We start from the raw sequence: 15,631 nt of genomic DNA, 5'->3' as shown, positions 1-15,631 counted from the left end.
CCAATTCTCCAACAGAAAACACATGTTTTTTCTAAAGGTGGGCTTCTTTCCTACCCCATGCCCATGCCCCATTTCCCACCCCATTTTAACCCCTTTCACTTGCATACTAGGTTTCTGGGATCAACCTTATGCTTGTCAAGTTTACTGAGATATTTTATTAATCCTCTATTACCAGCCTCCACTTGACCCAGTCCTCTTAGTTTCTTTAGTTTGAGGCTTTCTCTCATTTCCTAGGCATAACAGTTGGTTCTTCTCAGATACTTCAGTTCCAACTCCAAGATAAAAGAGCTCCTCCTCCTTGCTTGCTTTGGTGAACTTGTTCCTACTTAAACACTCAGTGCTCTGTGTGCCAAGCCCAAGCAGAGCGTGCTCAAGAGCAGACCCCGTGGCAGGTTTGTCAGAACTGTCATCAAAACAAAGCCTCTTTGCTTGCTTGTGCTTACTACCTCCTTGGTAAAGTGGATTCTCCAGCACTCTGCATGTGACCTGCTTGGCTTTGATCCCTCTCTGCCTTTTCTTCCTAGCAGACTGCAGGGGCATGTGGTGACAAATCTATCACTCGGAGTCCCTTGTCTTGAATGGTCTCCCTTTGTGAACAGACTTTTCAGGCCAGGTAAAATAAGCTATTAACCTCTAACTTTGTTATACAATAGCCCAAGTCTTTCTGTCTGGTCTGACAGTAAAGAAGGGGCATTTTTCCCTTCTTGGCAACATGCAGTCCATTCTCAAATGTCCTTTCTTGTCAATGCAGCCCTGCACTGCAAATCTTGATTCCTCATTCATTCCCATGACTTTAAGAGGAAATTTGAGGTGAAGCTGCATGGTGGATTTCCAAATGCACCTTGGCCAACCTCACATCTATGCTGGCACCTCCCCGCTGCTCTCAGACCTGGGGGCTGGCTTCACAGAACCACTGAATGGCTGAGGTTGGAAGGGGCCTCTAGAGATCATCCAGTCCAACCCCCCTGCTCCAGCAGGGACACCCAGAGCACGGGGCACAGGGCGGCATCCAGGCGGGTTTGGAGACCTCCAGAGAAGGAGACTCCACAGCCTCCCTGGGCAGCCTGTGCCAGGGCTCTGTCACCCTCACRGGGAAGAAGTTCCTCCTCACCTGGAGATGGAACTGCCTGTGTTGCAACTTGCACCCAATGCCCCTCGTCCTGTCACTGGCCACCACTGAGAAGAGCTTGGCCCCTTCCTCCCTACATTCCCCYTTCATGTACTTATACATATTGATCAGATCTCCTCCCAACCTTCTCTTCTCCAGGGACTTCTTTCTTCCATCACACCCAGGAACTATTCCAAGGCCTCCTTTGCTCTGACTGTCATCAGGACTGGCCAAGCTGTTCATACTCACGTGCTCTAATGGGGTTTGCCAGGATGTATCTGCATTCACCACTGCTAAGCACAAAGCAGCGACCTCTAGCAAAGGAATTCCCTGAATCTTACATTTTGGGGTRCAAGCACATCACCATATGGCTGCTCTCATAATCCTGCCCCTGCTACCAGACACACTCTGGTGCAACAAAATGTTGTTAGGGCTCGAACAACTGTTGGTGCCCTGCGAACGCTGCCATGGAATCGCTTCACTAAATAYGAAGACAATGACCTGCTGTCAGGGCCCGTATCTCCCTGCCATCACTTCTGCTTCAAAGAAACTGCAAAAATTCCTCACGTCTGTAGAAGTCTAAACGCTTCTGAGCAGTAAGAGCCTCCTACTTACCTGGGAGATATTCTCCATGCTACAGTTTCAAGTACCAAAACAGGTCCCTAAGATCAGCTCTACGAACAGCTTGAAAACCACGCATTTTCAGAGCACCAGCTGGCACGACAAATAAAGCAAACACAGAAGGGGGTGCCAGCCATACTATTCTTAGGAGACGAAATGTTGGTTCATTAGCAGCTTGGCCTTGGTGAGTCAAATGTATGAGCTGCAAGTTTCCTACAARCTACTTGAGATTTTTTTAAGGCAAGTTGATATTTAAAAAAGAGGTTAAATTATATTCAGTGATAGCTTCCTGAGGACTTTAATAAATGCAAAAGCCTGCTGAAATTCTAAATTGCACTGTTTTAGTGATTATTATTTGCACTGACATCATTATTTCTTCCTGCCTGAGTCTGACTTGCATTGCCCATTATTAACAGGGAGTAGCAGTTGAGCTGTGGGAGAGGAAATAGAAATGGTAAGGATGGAGAAGGAGCTATTTCCACAGTAAGATGATTTTCAGAGGGGACAGAAGACCTAAACACCAGTTGTGCCCAAGCAAGAAGTATGTAAAAATTACAATGAAACAGCTCCACAAGAATGAAGSTACAGTCAGGAAAGGATGAATTAGACCAATGACACAACTATGTCGGTTCTTGTGAGGAAAGTGAAGAAATTTCAATTATTTGATGTAGTACGGCGGGAAGCCAAGGAACGGGTCACCACAGCAAGGCACTTGCAGAAGCATTTGTGCTACAACAGGGCAGTTAATGAGGAATGCAAGAGGAAAAATGACAGCAATTAGATAGGCAGCAAATGATGAGAGCCCAGGCCACAGCCCTAGCCGAGTCATCACTAGCCTGAGGCCGTGTCAGACTGAAGAAAGGCGACAGCCACTGTAGGCACAGGCAGGGAAAGAAGGGAGCTGAAAGGCCAAGCAGCGGCCGGCAAAAGGAGCTCAACCCAGTTCCTTGGGGCTCGTTGGGGTTCCCTGGGGCTCCTGGGGCTCCTTGGGGCTCCTCAGAGCTCCTTGGGGCTCCCTGGGGCTCCTTGGGGCTCCTCAGAGCTCCTTGGGGCTCCTTGGGGCTCCCTGGGGCTCCTTGGGGTAGCCCTGGAGATCTGTGGCTACTCTGCACACCGAGAACGAGATGAGCAGAAGGCAGGAGAAACAGAGACGCTGGCGTTGGAGGCACTGAAGTTCATCCCAAATGGGATGTGTGATTAGGAGTTAAACAAAAAGGAAAGGAGGAGGACACTAAAACTGGAACCTTAACACTGCTTAAGACAGAGAGGAGGAAATAAGAGAACTGTGAAGAAGAGGGACAAAGGATGTGGCTGTGGGAAACGGAATCAAGCAGCAGAACAGAAGCAGCACCCTGGGCTCAGCCGAGGGTGTCCCAACCTGCTGGGGAGTCAGGGCTCCTGCCCACTTGGTGGGCACAGCTGAGCCGAGCTGCCCTCGCAGCGCGGCCATAGCATCGGCATAGGCCACAGATGGTCCTGTTTTAAATAAATCCATTGGCAACCCCGTATGCAGCTCACACAGACACCTGGAGCAACCATGAGGGCATTAAGGGCAGYAAAGGGCTCCTGGATCCCATCCCGCACCGCACTCCAACCAAACCGCCCAAGAACCCAGAAGTCTTGGACCAAGGAAATGCATCAGCTGGGCAGCTGGATCAAATCTCAGCCACTCCTGGGGTGCTGGGAAGGAGGCATGAAGCCATTTAAAGAAAAAAACAGGAATAGGATGAAAGCCCAGTCAGTTTCTTCTCACCCCTACTTAGTCCAAATACTGTATTTTCTCTGTTAAATAAATCCTTGACAACTGTGGCACTTAGTTTCTCACATCGTTTTTTATATTTAGCTACATATATTGCAGCAGCAAATGAGCCTTTTTAAAATAAAAAGGATAAAAGCTTACAGTTAAAAGTGAAAAAAGTGACTATTAATGGACCTAAAAAACATTCAAAGGAGACTTCAATCACTGAGACAATCTCCTGAACTGGGCATGTTGCAGCTCACCTGAGGTACCTGTGATTTTTAAGACTTTAAAAATACAGGTTGAAACCACCCAGAACAACTTTGACTTCATATGAACAATCAGAAGATTTGTTAAACTTGATTAACAATATTTATGACCAGAAGAGTAGTGATTTTTCTTACAGAGGCAATACTTCCATTATGTAATTCAAATTGAGCTCGTTCATCACAATTATCATTAGCTTATATGCTTATTATTAGCTTATATTAGCTTATTATATGTCAGAGCCAATATGAGAAATTCTCTCTAACTTACATTTCCAGAATTAACAACATTAACTTGATGCTGTCCAGATTTAAATAACAAAAAATATTGTATTTTATCCCATTCCAATTAGAGGCCAGCACCAAAGTGGGGTGGGAGGGCACAGGAGAATCACAGGCTGCCATATATCTAACAGCAAAATGAAGGCACTACATGCTTCTTATAATAAACTGCTTTTCAGAACAACAACAAAATAAAAACCCAAGACCTTTCGAAGTGGCATTTGGACACAGCAGGTTTGGGAAGGGCAGCCAGGAAGCAGAACTGCTGAGCCTTCCTTAGTTGTCCAAACAGAGAAACATCCCCAGCTTGTTCTGTTAATCTGAGATTTATTTACAGTTTGGCAGACAGAGGTCTTCATTGCAAGCAACACGAACACTACACGCATGAAAAARGCAGTTGGAAAAAATGCTTTTTGATGAAACTAACTAGGAAAATCCCCCTCAGTGTCTACAATGTGGCCAAAGGAGAGAATAGGTTTATGAATCAAATAGGATTCATAAACCATGCATTTAAAAAGAGTTGTTACAGAGCGGTGACCTCCCTACTGCCACCTGCTTCCCTGGTGACAAACAGCCACCTACTACATCGTGTCGCTGGCAGAGTTTCCCTCCAGACGTGCACACAGGTACCGTGTGGTTGTGCTAAAATTAAAGGGGTGTCGAAACCCCTCGTGTGCAAGGCAACGTACCTAGAGCTGGGGCAACCTGGGGAGCAGCTGCTGCCCTCTCTCCTCATCACTCCTGGCAACACTGGGATGAATTTTGCTGCCCTCAATTCCTGCTCTGGCCCATCCCCTTTGTGGCGCTCAGCAGAGGAAGGGGCCCTTTCTCCTGCAGATGAGTATTACAGTGCTCTGTGACCAGAGGATTACACTGCACATATGATAGAGAAACAGCAAGAAGGGCCTTTTCCAGGCCTTTTTGTGGSAGTAAAGAGCTTGAGTCCTGCAGACAAACCCTTCTAATAGCTGCAAAACCGTAGTAATCAATCATTGTCCTCTGTAACAACACACCTAAAAATCCTTGGGCTCCTGACACCCTCCACAATTTTTAAGAGCTTAGGAAAACACCCACACGCAATGCTCCTGACTAATGYTTTCTTCTAGGAAATGGACAGACAGGTTGTCTTACAGATGTTGTGTCAGGAAAACATCCAGTGATTTGGAGCTTTCCAATTTCTCTCATGCCACGGAATCACCCAAGGGCACCACCTGGAATGCACCCGGCCAGGAAGGCACCGAGTTTTCCCTGGAAGACTGCAACACCTTTGCCAGTTGGACGCAATGAAGCAGCAGGTGAGGTTTCCTGCAGGATGAGGGTAGGATGGCAACCCTGCCATTCCAGCRGGAACATGAACAGCATTTACCACGGGGCTGACCTCTGGCACATTGTCCCATTTTGTTTTCTGCCCTGAAAGGCTGGACAAGTGTCCTGCGCTCACCTAAACCCTCCATATTCCAGCCCAAAAGAGGCTGTGCTCCACGAAGCGGTTGCTACCCCTCTGTCTGCAGAGCACTTGGGGCTCCTCAGGAATGAAAGGCAAGGCAGAGCGAGCTCTTCAGAGAAGGTCATAGTCACTTGTCACTTTAGATCATCTTAGGGAAAAACAAGATGCAAATTATGGGCATGGTCAGGCAGCTATTCTGGTGTAACCAGCCCTAATTAGCAACCCACWCCAGCTCTGTAGCTCCATCATTACTCACAAGCAGCTCATCCTCACTTAAGGCTCTCCTCCTATTTTGGTCCCCAAAGGTACCAAAGGGCACTCGGAGATCGCACAGTCTGACGTGTCTGAGGACGCTCATCAAAACTCTCCCTAGTCAAGTTCTGCATTAAGTGCCTAATGTCTATGCCATCTCCAGAGMACCCCTGGAAAGAAGCAAGTGCTTTCCTACTTGTTTCCCATCAGATCCTCCAACAACCGGGTATTACTGCGGCAAGAATGAGCAACCATGCTCTCAGAACGGCCCTCCTGTGACTACACCACATGCTACAGTTTCACAGTTTCACCACTTTGAAGTGTTTCTTGAATAAACCAAACGCTCTTTCACTACAAGGCACATTAATCAGGTCACCARTTCTTCCTGCAGCTCTTTCATAAAAGCTTTCCAGGGAGCAGTATCTGTTGRTCTTCTAAAGAAAGGAGGCTTATACGAAAATGTTATCTCCTCAATCTTTCTTTTTTTGGTGGTGATGGCAGGGTATTTTTTGGAATCTGCTGGCAATTCCCACACAATCTGAAAGCACAGTAGAGATCCCCAAAGATGCTGTGGTTCGACATATTTTCCTAAATCCACGGGCTGCCCCTCTTACCAACATGGTACTAGAGCAGCAAGGCGTAAAGCCGAGGCCAGCGCAGCGGGGACGGCCAAGCAACCAAAGGCCAAGCCCTGCAGCTAACACCCGCACCTGCATCTGGCTCAAGGCCTGCTTCTGCTTGAAGCTCATGCGTCTGAAATTGCTACAAAACCATCAGCTTGGGCACAGGTCAGCGGGAAAATGAGTTGACGTCCACTGCAGACACCCCTGCCTCCTGTGGCAAGAGCGCGGCCTCCTTGCCCAACCCTGCGCTTGTGGGATCACACGTTGTCTTCTCTTTCAAAGTGTTCCCCTTTTCTCTTTGTATTTGAGATTTTCCTAATTCTTCCTTTAGTGGTTTTTCTATCTAGCAGAATGAGGAGAAGGRGGATAGGACAGCACAGGGAAAATGGCTGACCTCAAAGCTCTACTAAATTCAAAAGGTGAACTCAAAGAGGTCTCACCTTTTCCACTCACAAGTGCTTTTACACGTTATAACTACACAACTAGCAACACAGCACAAGTATTTCACAGTTATCATCCAACCCACAAGGGTTAYAGCAAGGTAAAAAAACAATAGTTAACACTATTTGATGTTAGTGCCCTGGACTCTGAAGAGAGCTTGGTCATAGTACATAACGAGTTACATTCACCTTATGGTATAACATATCTGGAAGCATAAAGATGATTTCTAGCTCATCCTGAAGCACTAGGGAAAAGGTATTTTCTCATTAATCACAATGTCACATAGGCAGACTTTTTGGAGCTACTTCCTTTCAACAAACAGCTCTGTGAACAATGGAATTAAAGGAGCGTTTCCTATGCATTGTGTACCATGCTCCTTACATTTGCAAAACAAACATGCAAACAAAACCAAAAAAACACCCGACTTTAACATCTGGCTCCCTGGGCCTTTCCTGTCACCCTGCAGGCAGTTCACCCTGCTCTGCTGCCCAGCTATGACCCTGGCAAGCACGCTCCTCGCGCAGCAGCAGGGAAAGCAGAAGGGAGAGCTGCCACGCGCAGTACGTCCCCTCACACTGCTCCTTCAGAAGCTTTGTCAGGATGTTACCTACCACAGAAACCGTGCCAAATCCAACAAAGTCATTCAGAACGAGAAATGCTAATATTTACCCTTACATTATGCTAAATACTGCGGGCATCAAAGAGCCATTTGATACAGGTCAGGCTGCAAAATAGCTTACTATTCTTTCCTAGGGACGTAGCAATTAATTAAACTTCTTCAGCTGATTAAGGGACATGAGCGAAGGAAACCACACAGACAACGTGAGGTACTGTCAGCATCCCCAAGTGCTAACAGTTCTCAACATTTATGCATCTAGACTACAAATACAGATACCATGGACATACCCTCTAATAACCTCCCCCAACCACCTAATGCTGACCCCAAGCACATTTAGAAGTTAAAAATAACTCACACTAAAGGGATTTGTGCTTGAATAACTCACCTCAACGTATCATCCCAGACTACATTTACTCCGTGCAAAACAGGATGTACCCTCAAGTTATTTTAACAGGGGCATCTGCTGTTGAAATGGGCGGCCTCAGAGCAGCCGCGTTGCCGTCCTGCGTTGCAAGGCCAGGCCTAAAGGTGCCCCAAGCCCGTCGGGCTCTGGAGAGGGACCCTGTCGGGGCCTCCCCCACTCGAGGCCGCCTCCTGCTGAGGTCTGAACCAGGGAAGCTGCCCTTCAGTCGAGCCACAGAGAAGGTCTTTGCTTGGGGCTTCAGAAATGGGAAGCATTTCATGAGCGGAGGGGAGAGCAATGAAGAAACACTAAATATAAAAACGAAGAAGGATGAAAGAAATTTCGGTCTTGGGAAATGTGGCAGCAGGAGGAAGTGGTATTTATAGACACCGGGAGGTTTGATGGAGCAAAGAGTTAGGAGTTAAACTCGACTTAGGCTACAGAATGGGCCAGAGGAGCTTTGATGGCGAAAGAGAAACAAATGGCAGAGACAGGCTGGGCTGGCGAGCAGCTCTCTGCTCTGCCACGGCCGGGACCGGGAGGCAGGAAAACCTGTGATCAGCCCGAGGCCCTGGAGGGAAGCGCGTCCCCTAGGCCTCTCCCTGCCCCTAGGGTTTGCCCCCAGGGAAACCCCCGAGGCCGTGCGGCTCAGTCGGGGCGCAGTCCTTTCCCCTGCTTGCTGGGAAGCGAGAGGAGAAGCGCGAGCCAGGCGCAGCGCCGTGGCAAGAGGCAGAGCCTGGCGCAGGGCACGATCCGCGGACAAAGGCGCCTGCTGTAACGGTGCTCGCTTTCGGTGAGGGTGAGCCCTTGCAACCACCGCGGGGCCTGCTCGCAGCCGGCAGCAGCGTGTCCCAGCTCGGGTTTCGGGCAGGGAAAAAGGCTTCATTCGTGCTGGGGGCGCGCAGAGCTGGCTGTGCCCCCGCAGCCAGGCAGCGCCCCACGCTTCCAGGGCTGGCGGCGGCCACCGCGGGCCCCCTTGCCGGGGAGGCAGCCGGCGCAGGGAGCTGGAGCAGCGCGGGAGACGCCAGCCCCACGCTCCGGCCTCCTCCGCAGAGCTGCTGCCTCGCACGGGAGCCGCCTCCGAGCCCCAGAGCTGCCGCTGCCGCCTCGCGCAGCCACTACATTCCCTGCGAGAGAGCAGCTCCTGGCGCCTGCTGGCTTCCTTGCAGAGCATCTCCTGGAGTGTGGAAGGGATAAACCCTGCAGGGCGCAGCACACTCGGGGCAGGGGTACGGCGGGCAGCCCTGCCCTAGCCCGGGCCCTCCGCTCGCTGAGGTCTGCCGTGCTTTGCACCCGGGAGTCACATCCGTGCAACATCCTTGCTTGTTACGAAGCAAATGAAACACTGTGAGCGCCTGAAGAAACCGCATTGAGCCAACAGGTTCTAGAGCTATCCGCATTCGCGGGACATTCAAGTCAAACAAAACAAAACACCCATGGAAAGCATTATCTGAAAAATTGCTGGCTCCCCTTTCTGCACTCCTGCTTTCCACTACTGGGAGAATGTCAGGGAGAGAGCCCGGGCAGAGAGCAGKAACATTTTGGTCTCCAGTGTCACAGATGCAGTAAAGCCTCACATTCCCAAGTTCCCTCTTTAACCGAATCCTTTGAAGGGTTCCTTTACTTATTCCCRTGATCTAGGGAAGACAGCTATCCACAGGAAAATACACCAGCTCCAACACAAACGAGAAAAGCTGGAAGCAGGCTCATTCGAAAAGGAAAATTTTCAGATGACTCAAAAGATGATGCCTGCATGCTCTAATTTTGCATAAAAGTATTAAAATACATTCCATGGTTGAAGGACTAGCTGCATTCTTGCCCTTTTTAAGACGTCACCAAACGCAGCCACAGGTGACGGCAGCAAAGCCTCACCGCTCGAGATACGGTCGCGTGTTCTCCACTCTGGAGTCAGGATTCGCGTGTGATCCACCAACAGGAGCTGCCATCACCCTAGCCCTTCTTCTCAGCCCTTCTGGCCAGCCACGGTACCGGCGGGTTTGCCTCTCAAAAACCGTGCCTAGCAAAAGGCCATTTAAGCCTCTCAACACAAAATATCCCCYACGTTGAAGCCGAGAAGCGCCACGCTGCCTGCGGGAATGCCAAGCACRGCTCCCCATCGCTCCCACCTTTAAGAGTTTAAGGGACTCTTAAAGCTCTGCAATGCCACCAGCTCAGGCCCCATTCGTTAATGACCCCTGAGGTGTTTATCTGAGAGATGTGGCATCCACTGGTCGCTCCCTCCCTGCCTGCTCTGGCGAACGGGCCCATTTCCCCGGGCTCCACGTGGCCGGACGGCGTCTCGCGGAGCCTCGAGAGCGTCGCGCAGGTTAATGCGCAAGCGAGCACAAAGCAGCAGCAGCGTCTCCCACGCCACGGCTACAAATGCTTCAGTGAGCACACAAAGCTGCACCGTGGGTAACGYGTTTGCAGATCCATGAATCACTTGCTGGAAAACTCTGGGCCGCATAGGAAAGGCGGCAGAGGCTGCTAAGCCACAGGAGTTATAATTCAGCTGTACAGATTTACTGGGGGCATGGGAGCACAAAGCGGGGGGAGCTCTCGAAAACAGATGTTTTCAAGCTTTTTTTAAACCTCAGAGACAAGACATAAGACAACACTTGAAGGAGCAGCTGGGGACACTGAGCAAATRCAGACATTTAAATGTGACTAATTACATACACCCGCTGGAATTCTCAAAGGAAGCGCGGGAGCGAGGCTCCCARCAGCTCACGCTGGCTTTCCATGGGCGTTCAGCGGCCTCTTCCTTGAGGCATTCTGCAAGTCAGATGTCATCTGGCTAAATACAGACACGCCGCTTTTCAACGGCGCCTCCGGCCGCCCCGYCGCGGCGAGGCGCAGGGAGCGCCACCAGGAGCCCTCCCGGAGCCCTCCTCTTCGCTGGATAGATGGGAATGYGCGTTGCCGCACACTCGCAGCTCCACACAGGCAGCGAGAGGCTCCTGCCCTTGTGCCGGGTCCCGGAGCAAGGGGGACCTGCGCCGGGAAGCTCCTTTCCGCCGCGGGCGCCGCCGGGTGCTCCGAGGCCGCGCAGGAAGGCRGCGAGGAAGGGACGGCAGCAGCTCCGCGCTCCCCTTCCGAGCCCCGCGGCCCTGCGGCAGGGAGGATCCGCAGCGGGAACGCGGCGCTCAGGAAAGGGCAGTGCAAGGCCGGCACCCCCCGCCTCTGCAGGCTGCCCCCCCGGCTGCACAAGGGGCAGCTGCCCCTCTCCCTGCCGCTTGCTTTGCCTCTTTCGTGCTCAAAACCCAACCCAACCCAAACCCCACTTTGGGCAGCTTCTGGGGTATACAGGATGAGGGATTGATCCAGTTTWAACACGTGGAGGGTGTGGGGAAGCACTGTTATTCATGCAGCTGCCTGTAGCACGGGCACAAGGAGCAGGACACGCGGCAAGGGCCGCACCGCTTCTTTCAGGGGCCTCATTGCCTTAAAATACTCCTAAGGCTGCAGGTTTTTGGCAAGCGCCAGAGCACGTGGCAGACGCGCGACGGGCCCCGCTCGCGAGCCAGCAGAGGGGGAGGCCAGACGCCGGCGTCCCCGAGGAGCTGCAGCTGGATGCACAGCGCCGGGAAGGCTGTGGCCGTGCGGGGAAGGGCACGACAACGCGGGGCCTTCCGCATGGGAAGGGCAGAGAGGGGAAAAGCAGAAGCTCCTCAGCAGATTTGCCCTTCCCAAGCACAGCATGTACCAGGACACAGCAGCGCTGGGCATGAAGGCAGCTGCCGTGAAGCCCACAGGTGCTTTCTCCTATCCCATTGGCACCTGGACAAGGGCCTACAGGCTTGCTCTGCTCAGGAACCACATAAACACCAAGCACATCTGAAGCTGAKGCCTGTGCTAGGAAAATACAATACTTAGGAAGACCAGCTGAGAACTCGGAGCAACCCAGTCACTTGGTCTACTAAGATTCCCAGCAGCTCCACAGAGAGAAGCCACCAGCAGCAAAGGGCTCCCAAAGGATCCCACAAAGAGGAGCTCTGGTCCTTACACAGGGAGYGTGTAGGAGCCACTTGGGGACACGGGCAGTTTGATCATAGTGCCTGCATCTGTACTGACAATGAAGCCCTTAAATCCACTAATGCTTCTCCTCATAATCTCTGCTGCAGAGATTCAGCCAGAGAAATTGTGCTGCACCAGCTGGCAAAGGCTACAGCCTCTGAAGGGCTCTGATGAAGCCCAACAGCTTAGTGGTTTAGGGCTAAATGAAAGTATTGAATGCTTCCTAGGGAGCAGCTATTAGGTAACAGTTTATAACCTTTTTGTTTATAACCTCTTTTTTTGTTTATAACCTCTTTTTTTTCTTTATAACCTTACAGAGCGGAGCAAGCCCGCATGCTTTCTGCATTTTAAAATAATCTCCTTCCTATCACTCCAGAGCTGAGCACAGGGCCATTCTAATGCCCCTTGCACACAGACACCCCTGGGGACCTGCCCTCCCACTCGGTGGGCGGCGAGCGCCGTGGGGCTGCGGATCGAGCAGCGCCCCGGCTCTTCCCGGGGCTCCCTGCGGTGCCAACCGGCTCCAGGAAGGCCCAGCACTCAAGATACAACCTGCCAGGCACCTGATAAGAAAACAGATTTTTTTGGACCACTGTCTGGAAAAGCTTCCTCGCTGGGCCTAGTTTTTGGTGAGCTTGCTTACGTGTCTTTGAAATGACACCAGCCTGCCGCTTAGGGAAGCCATACCGAGGTCTTTCGGAAGTGTTGCCCATGGGAAGCAGCTTTTGCTCCGTCGCCAATGTGGATTGTTCAACCAGATGTATTAGGGTGGCAATTTACACTGTTTATCTTAGTGTTAGATGGTGTTTAGCTTCCTGYACTAAAGAGCCCTATTAAAACCAAATAAATAAATAAATAAAAGTTCAAGTTCCTGCTCACAGTCCAACAGCTTCATCTTGCTTGTGCACCGAAGGAGCTTTCATGAGCTGCCCACATCAACATCAGGTATCTTTACATACTTCATTTGGTGGTGGCCTCACTTCTAACTCACCCAGCCTCTGCACTTGACTCATGTAACTACCTGTAACTAACTGTCTACTTTCCCTACCTTCTCCATTCTTCCCACTGGCAAACCTTCCCACYGTGTCCAGCTACAGAGCCATTTAATTAAGCCTTCCTTAATTACCACGCTCTCTCCTCACCTGTCTGAGCGCTAGGACCAAACCATCTATGAACAAACCTGGAAGTTTGCAGGCAGTGTGGGAAAATATCACCGAGACTCAGTCTGCAGGAAAAGCTTTGTACACCTTCCTAAAGTAAATACAAAGAAATGCTGCATAAAGAAAATGCCAGGCTACTTCCGAAGCACTGCTTTTCTGATGCATTTATTCCCCTTTCTCTCTTCCTCTCTTCCTCTCTTCCTCTTCCTTTACCCTACTTGAAAGATATACTGCCACAAAAACCTGAACTAACGGATCTATATACCCTAGAGATAAGCATTTCGTAAGCTAAGCTTTACTCCCACTTACCACTCACATGACAAATAATTTTTGGAGACTAGTCAGAGCCAAACAGAGTGCACAGATCAGCTCAGACCTTCCTCAGAGAGAGGAAGATCTCTTGCGGAAGGCTGAATTTGCCCTTCCCCAAGAAGGGCAAATTCAACAGACAAAAGCTTGTTTGGGCTCCCATTTTCAGATTTTGTTTCTTAGAGCCAAGAGCTAGACTTAATTTGAGATAAGCTTTAAACATTTGAACACTTTGCATTTCAGTGCAGGCACTTTATATATTGAACAACAGCTAGCAAGCTTATGGAAGCTGACGGAACGCTTCACAAGCCAATCCAAGTGTTTTCTCCCTACTGTAGAAGCTGAAAATCTTCAATTCCAGACCACATAAACAAAAACCTTAATACTGGTCTGGTCAAATGAATAAAAAGACAGAATGAAATGCTGAATGCCTGCGTCTGAAAAGGGGCTTCTTAATGTATTACAAATTCAACTACTTGCTTCCTGAAAAGCAATAAGGCAATGACAACTTTCACAACACAAGCAACTCTAGCATTTCAGGAATTTAGACGGAGAGAAAAAAAAAGCAAAAAAAAAAAACCCTAGTAGTGAAGGCCACTATGCCTAGTAGTAGAGACCATGAGGAGAATGGAAAGATATTCTGGTTAATGTAGATTACCAGACATCACAGCCCACATTTTGGGTTCACCAGGGGCTTCTGTGGCCACATCACATCCCACCCGGATGTGTGCACAACATGCTTCCAGGGAGGCCAAATCTGCTYACATTGTCTCAGGACAATTCTGCTCCCTTTCTCTCTCCAGGCACTTAAGTCTACAGCTATGGCTGGGCTCCAGCTGTGACCAAGACGGCCAAGCTTGGTGTCCTCATGGCCAAGAATGCCAATGGGATCCTGGCTGCATCAGGAGGAGTGTTGCCAGCAGGTCAAGGGAGGGGATCCTGCCCCTCTCCCCTGGTGAGGTCGCACCTGGAGTTCTGGGTGCAGTTCTGGGCTCCCCAGTACAAGAGGGATGTGGAGCTTCTAGAGAGGGTCCAGCGGAGAGCGATAAAGATGATTAAGAGACTGGAACATCTTTCACACGAGAAAAGACTAAGTGAGCTGGACCTGTATTACAATTACCTGTCTTTTCTCATCCTCTATTCCCTGAGGACCTATGGCAATACAAATTGYACATCAGCATAAGATAGCAGCCTAGGATTTGGGAGATTGAGGTTTTAACTCTGGTTTCTGGGACTTTTTGCAAGCTTCATCACTTGGACATACTCAAATTGCAGGATGGAAAATGAAAGACTCCTCAGGTACTAATTACATGGAGGCTGGTCCCTGCACGGTGCACAGCTACACTGATGTAACAACTGGTGCCCCAAAAGAGGTGCAGCTACGTTCAAAGTGACACTGTGCCCCAATTAATAAGTTTGCTGGAGATCAGAGTTTACAGACCACCTTTCACAGACCATCTGTGCCATTCAGCATGTCTCTGCACATAGAAAAGAAGAAAAATAAATAAATCAGTGGACTGCAGAGAGAAAGACTCCAAATACACCAGCTCACAGAGCTCTGGCAGGGCCAGAAGACACATGCAGGCTTGCAAGACTGCATCCCCCTGCTCATCGCCCCATTAGCAGCGTGCCTGGAAGGAGGCAGATCAACCAGCCTGACCCCTGCGTTTGGTAACAGGTCCCGGCTGCAAACGCCGCCCTGACAGTATCACACACATTAAGTATTTGGCAACTGGGTCAATGGAAAAATGCTCTGCTAGGAAAGGTCTGACCAGCCCTATTGTTAGGCCCGCATCTCACATCAGTGTTTCTGCCAAGGCTTTGTTCCTGGGTTACCACTCTAATTTGGACAGCTCTTCTGCCACAGAGAAGATCCAAGTTTCCTACCGGCTCAGCCTGAAGCAGCAGCCTGACAAACTTTGCTCCCGGCAAAGCGATGGCCTCCCACACTTCTCCGTACTGGAAGGTGAAATCTTGACCCACATCTGAGGCTCGGGGCTTCCAAGGCTTCAATTAGTGTGAAATGAGATGGGATGGCAGATTCTGAGACTGCTTCAATAACTGATGGAAGATTTGTTGTTAAGCCAGCCCTGTAACACCCTGTCACCAAGCACGTTATGCTCTAAATTTGCTTAGYTGGTTAAGATCCTTAATGCAAAGCAGGAGGACGTTAATATCATGCTTTGATGTGTTTTTAATATTTATGCTATGACTAAACTGCATAAATGATTTATTAACATTTAAAGCGTCAGGACGAAAATTACCCAGATCATGTGGAGAAAKGGAGGACAGAATATAAAAAGCGCTTCACATCTTACAAATTCATAAAGATATCACGTATTAAG

The 15,631-nt window shown here is 49.8% G+C and overlaps 1 protein-coding gene across 1 annotated transcript in view; it reads right to left on the bottom strand.

Moving 5' to 3' along the window:
* RASA3 (RAS p21 protein activator 3) overlaps positions 1–15,631 on the bottom strand; it is a 122,872-nt gene that overhangs the window by 39,056 nt on the left and 68,185 nt on the right. The window lies entirely within an intron of this gene.

The sequence above is a fragment of the Nothoprocta perdicaria genome, unplaced genomic scaffold, assembly GCF_003342845.1.
Source record: "Nothoprocta perdicaria isolate Ctin4 unplaced genomic scaffold, notPer1 scaffold_454, whole genome shotgun sequence".
Lineage (NCBI taxonomy): Eukaryota > Metazoa > Chordata > Aves > Tinamiformes > Tinamidae > Nothoprocta > Nothoprocta perdicaria.
Note: the sequence above shows the minus strand (reverse complement) of the source record. Positions and strands in the feature narration are given on the sequence as shown.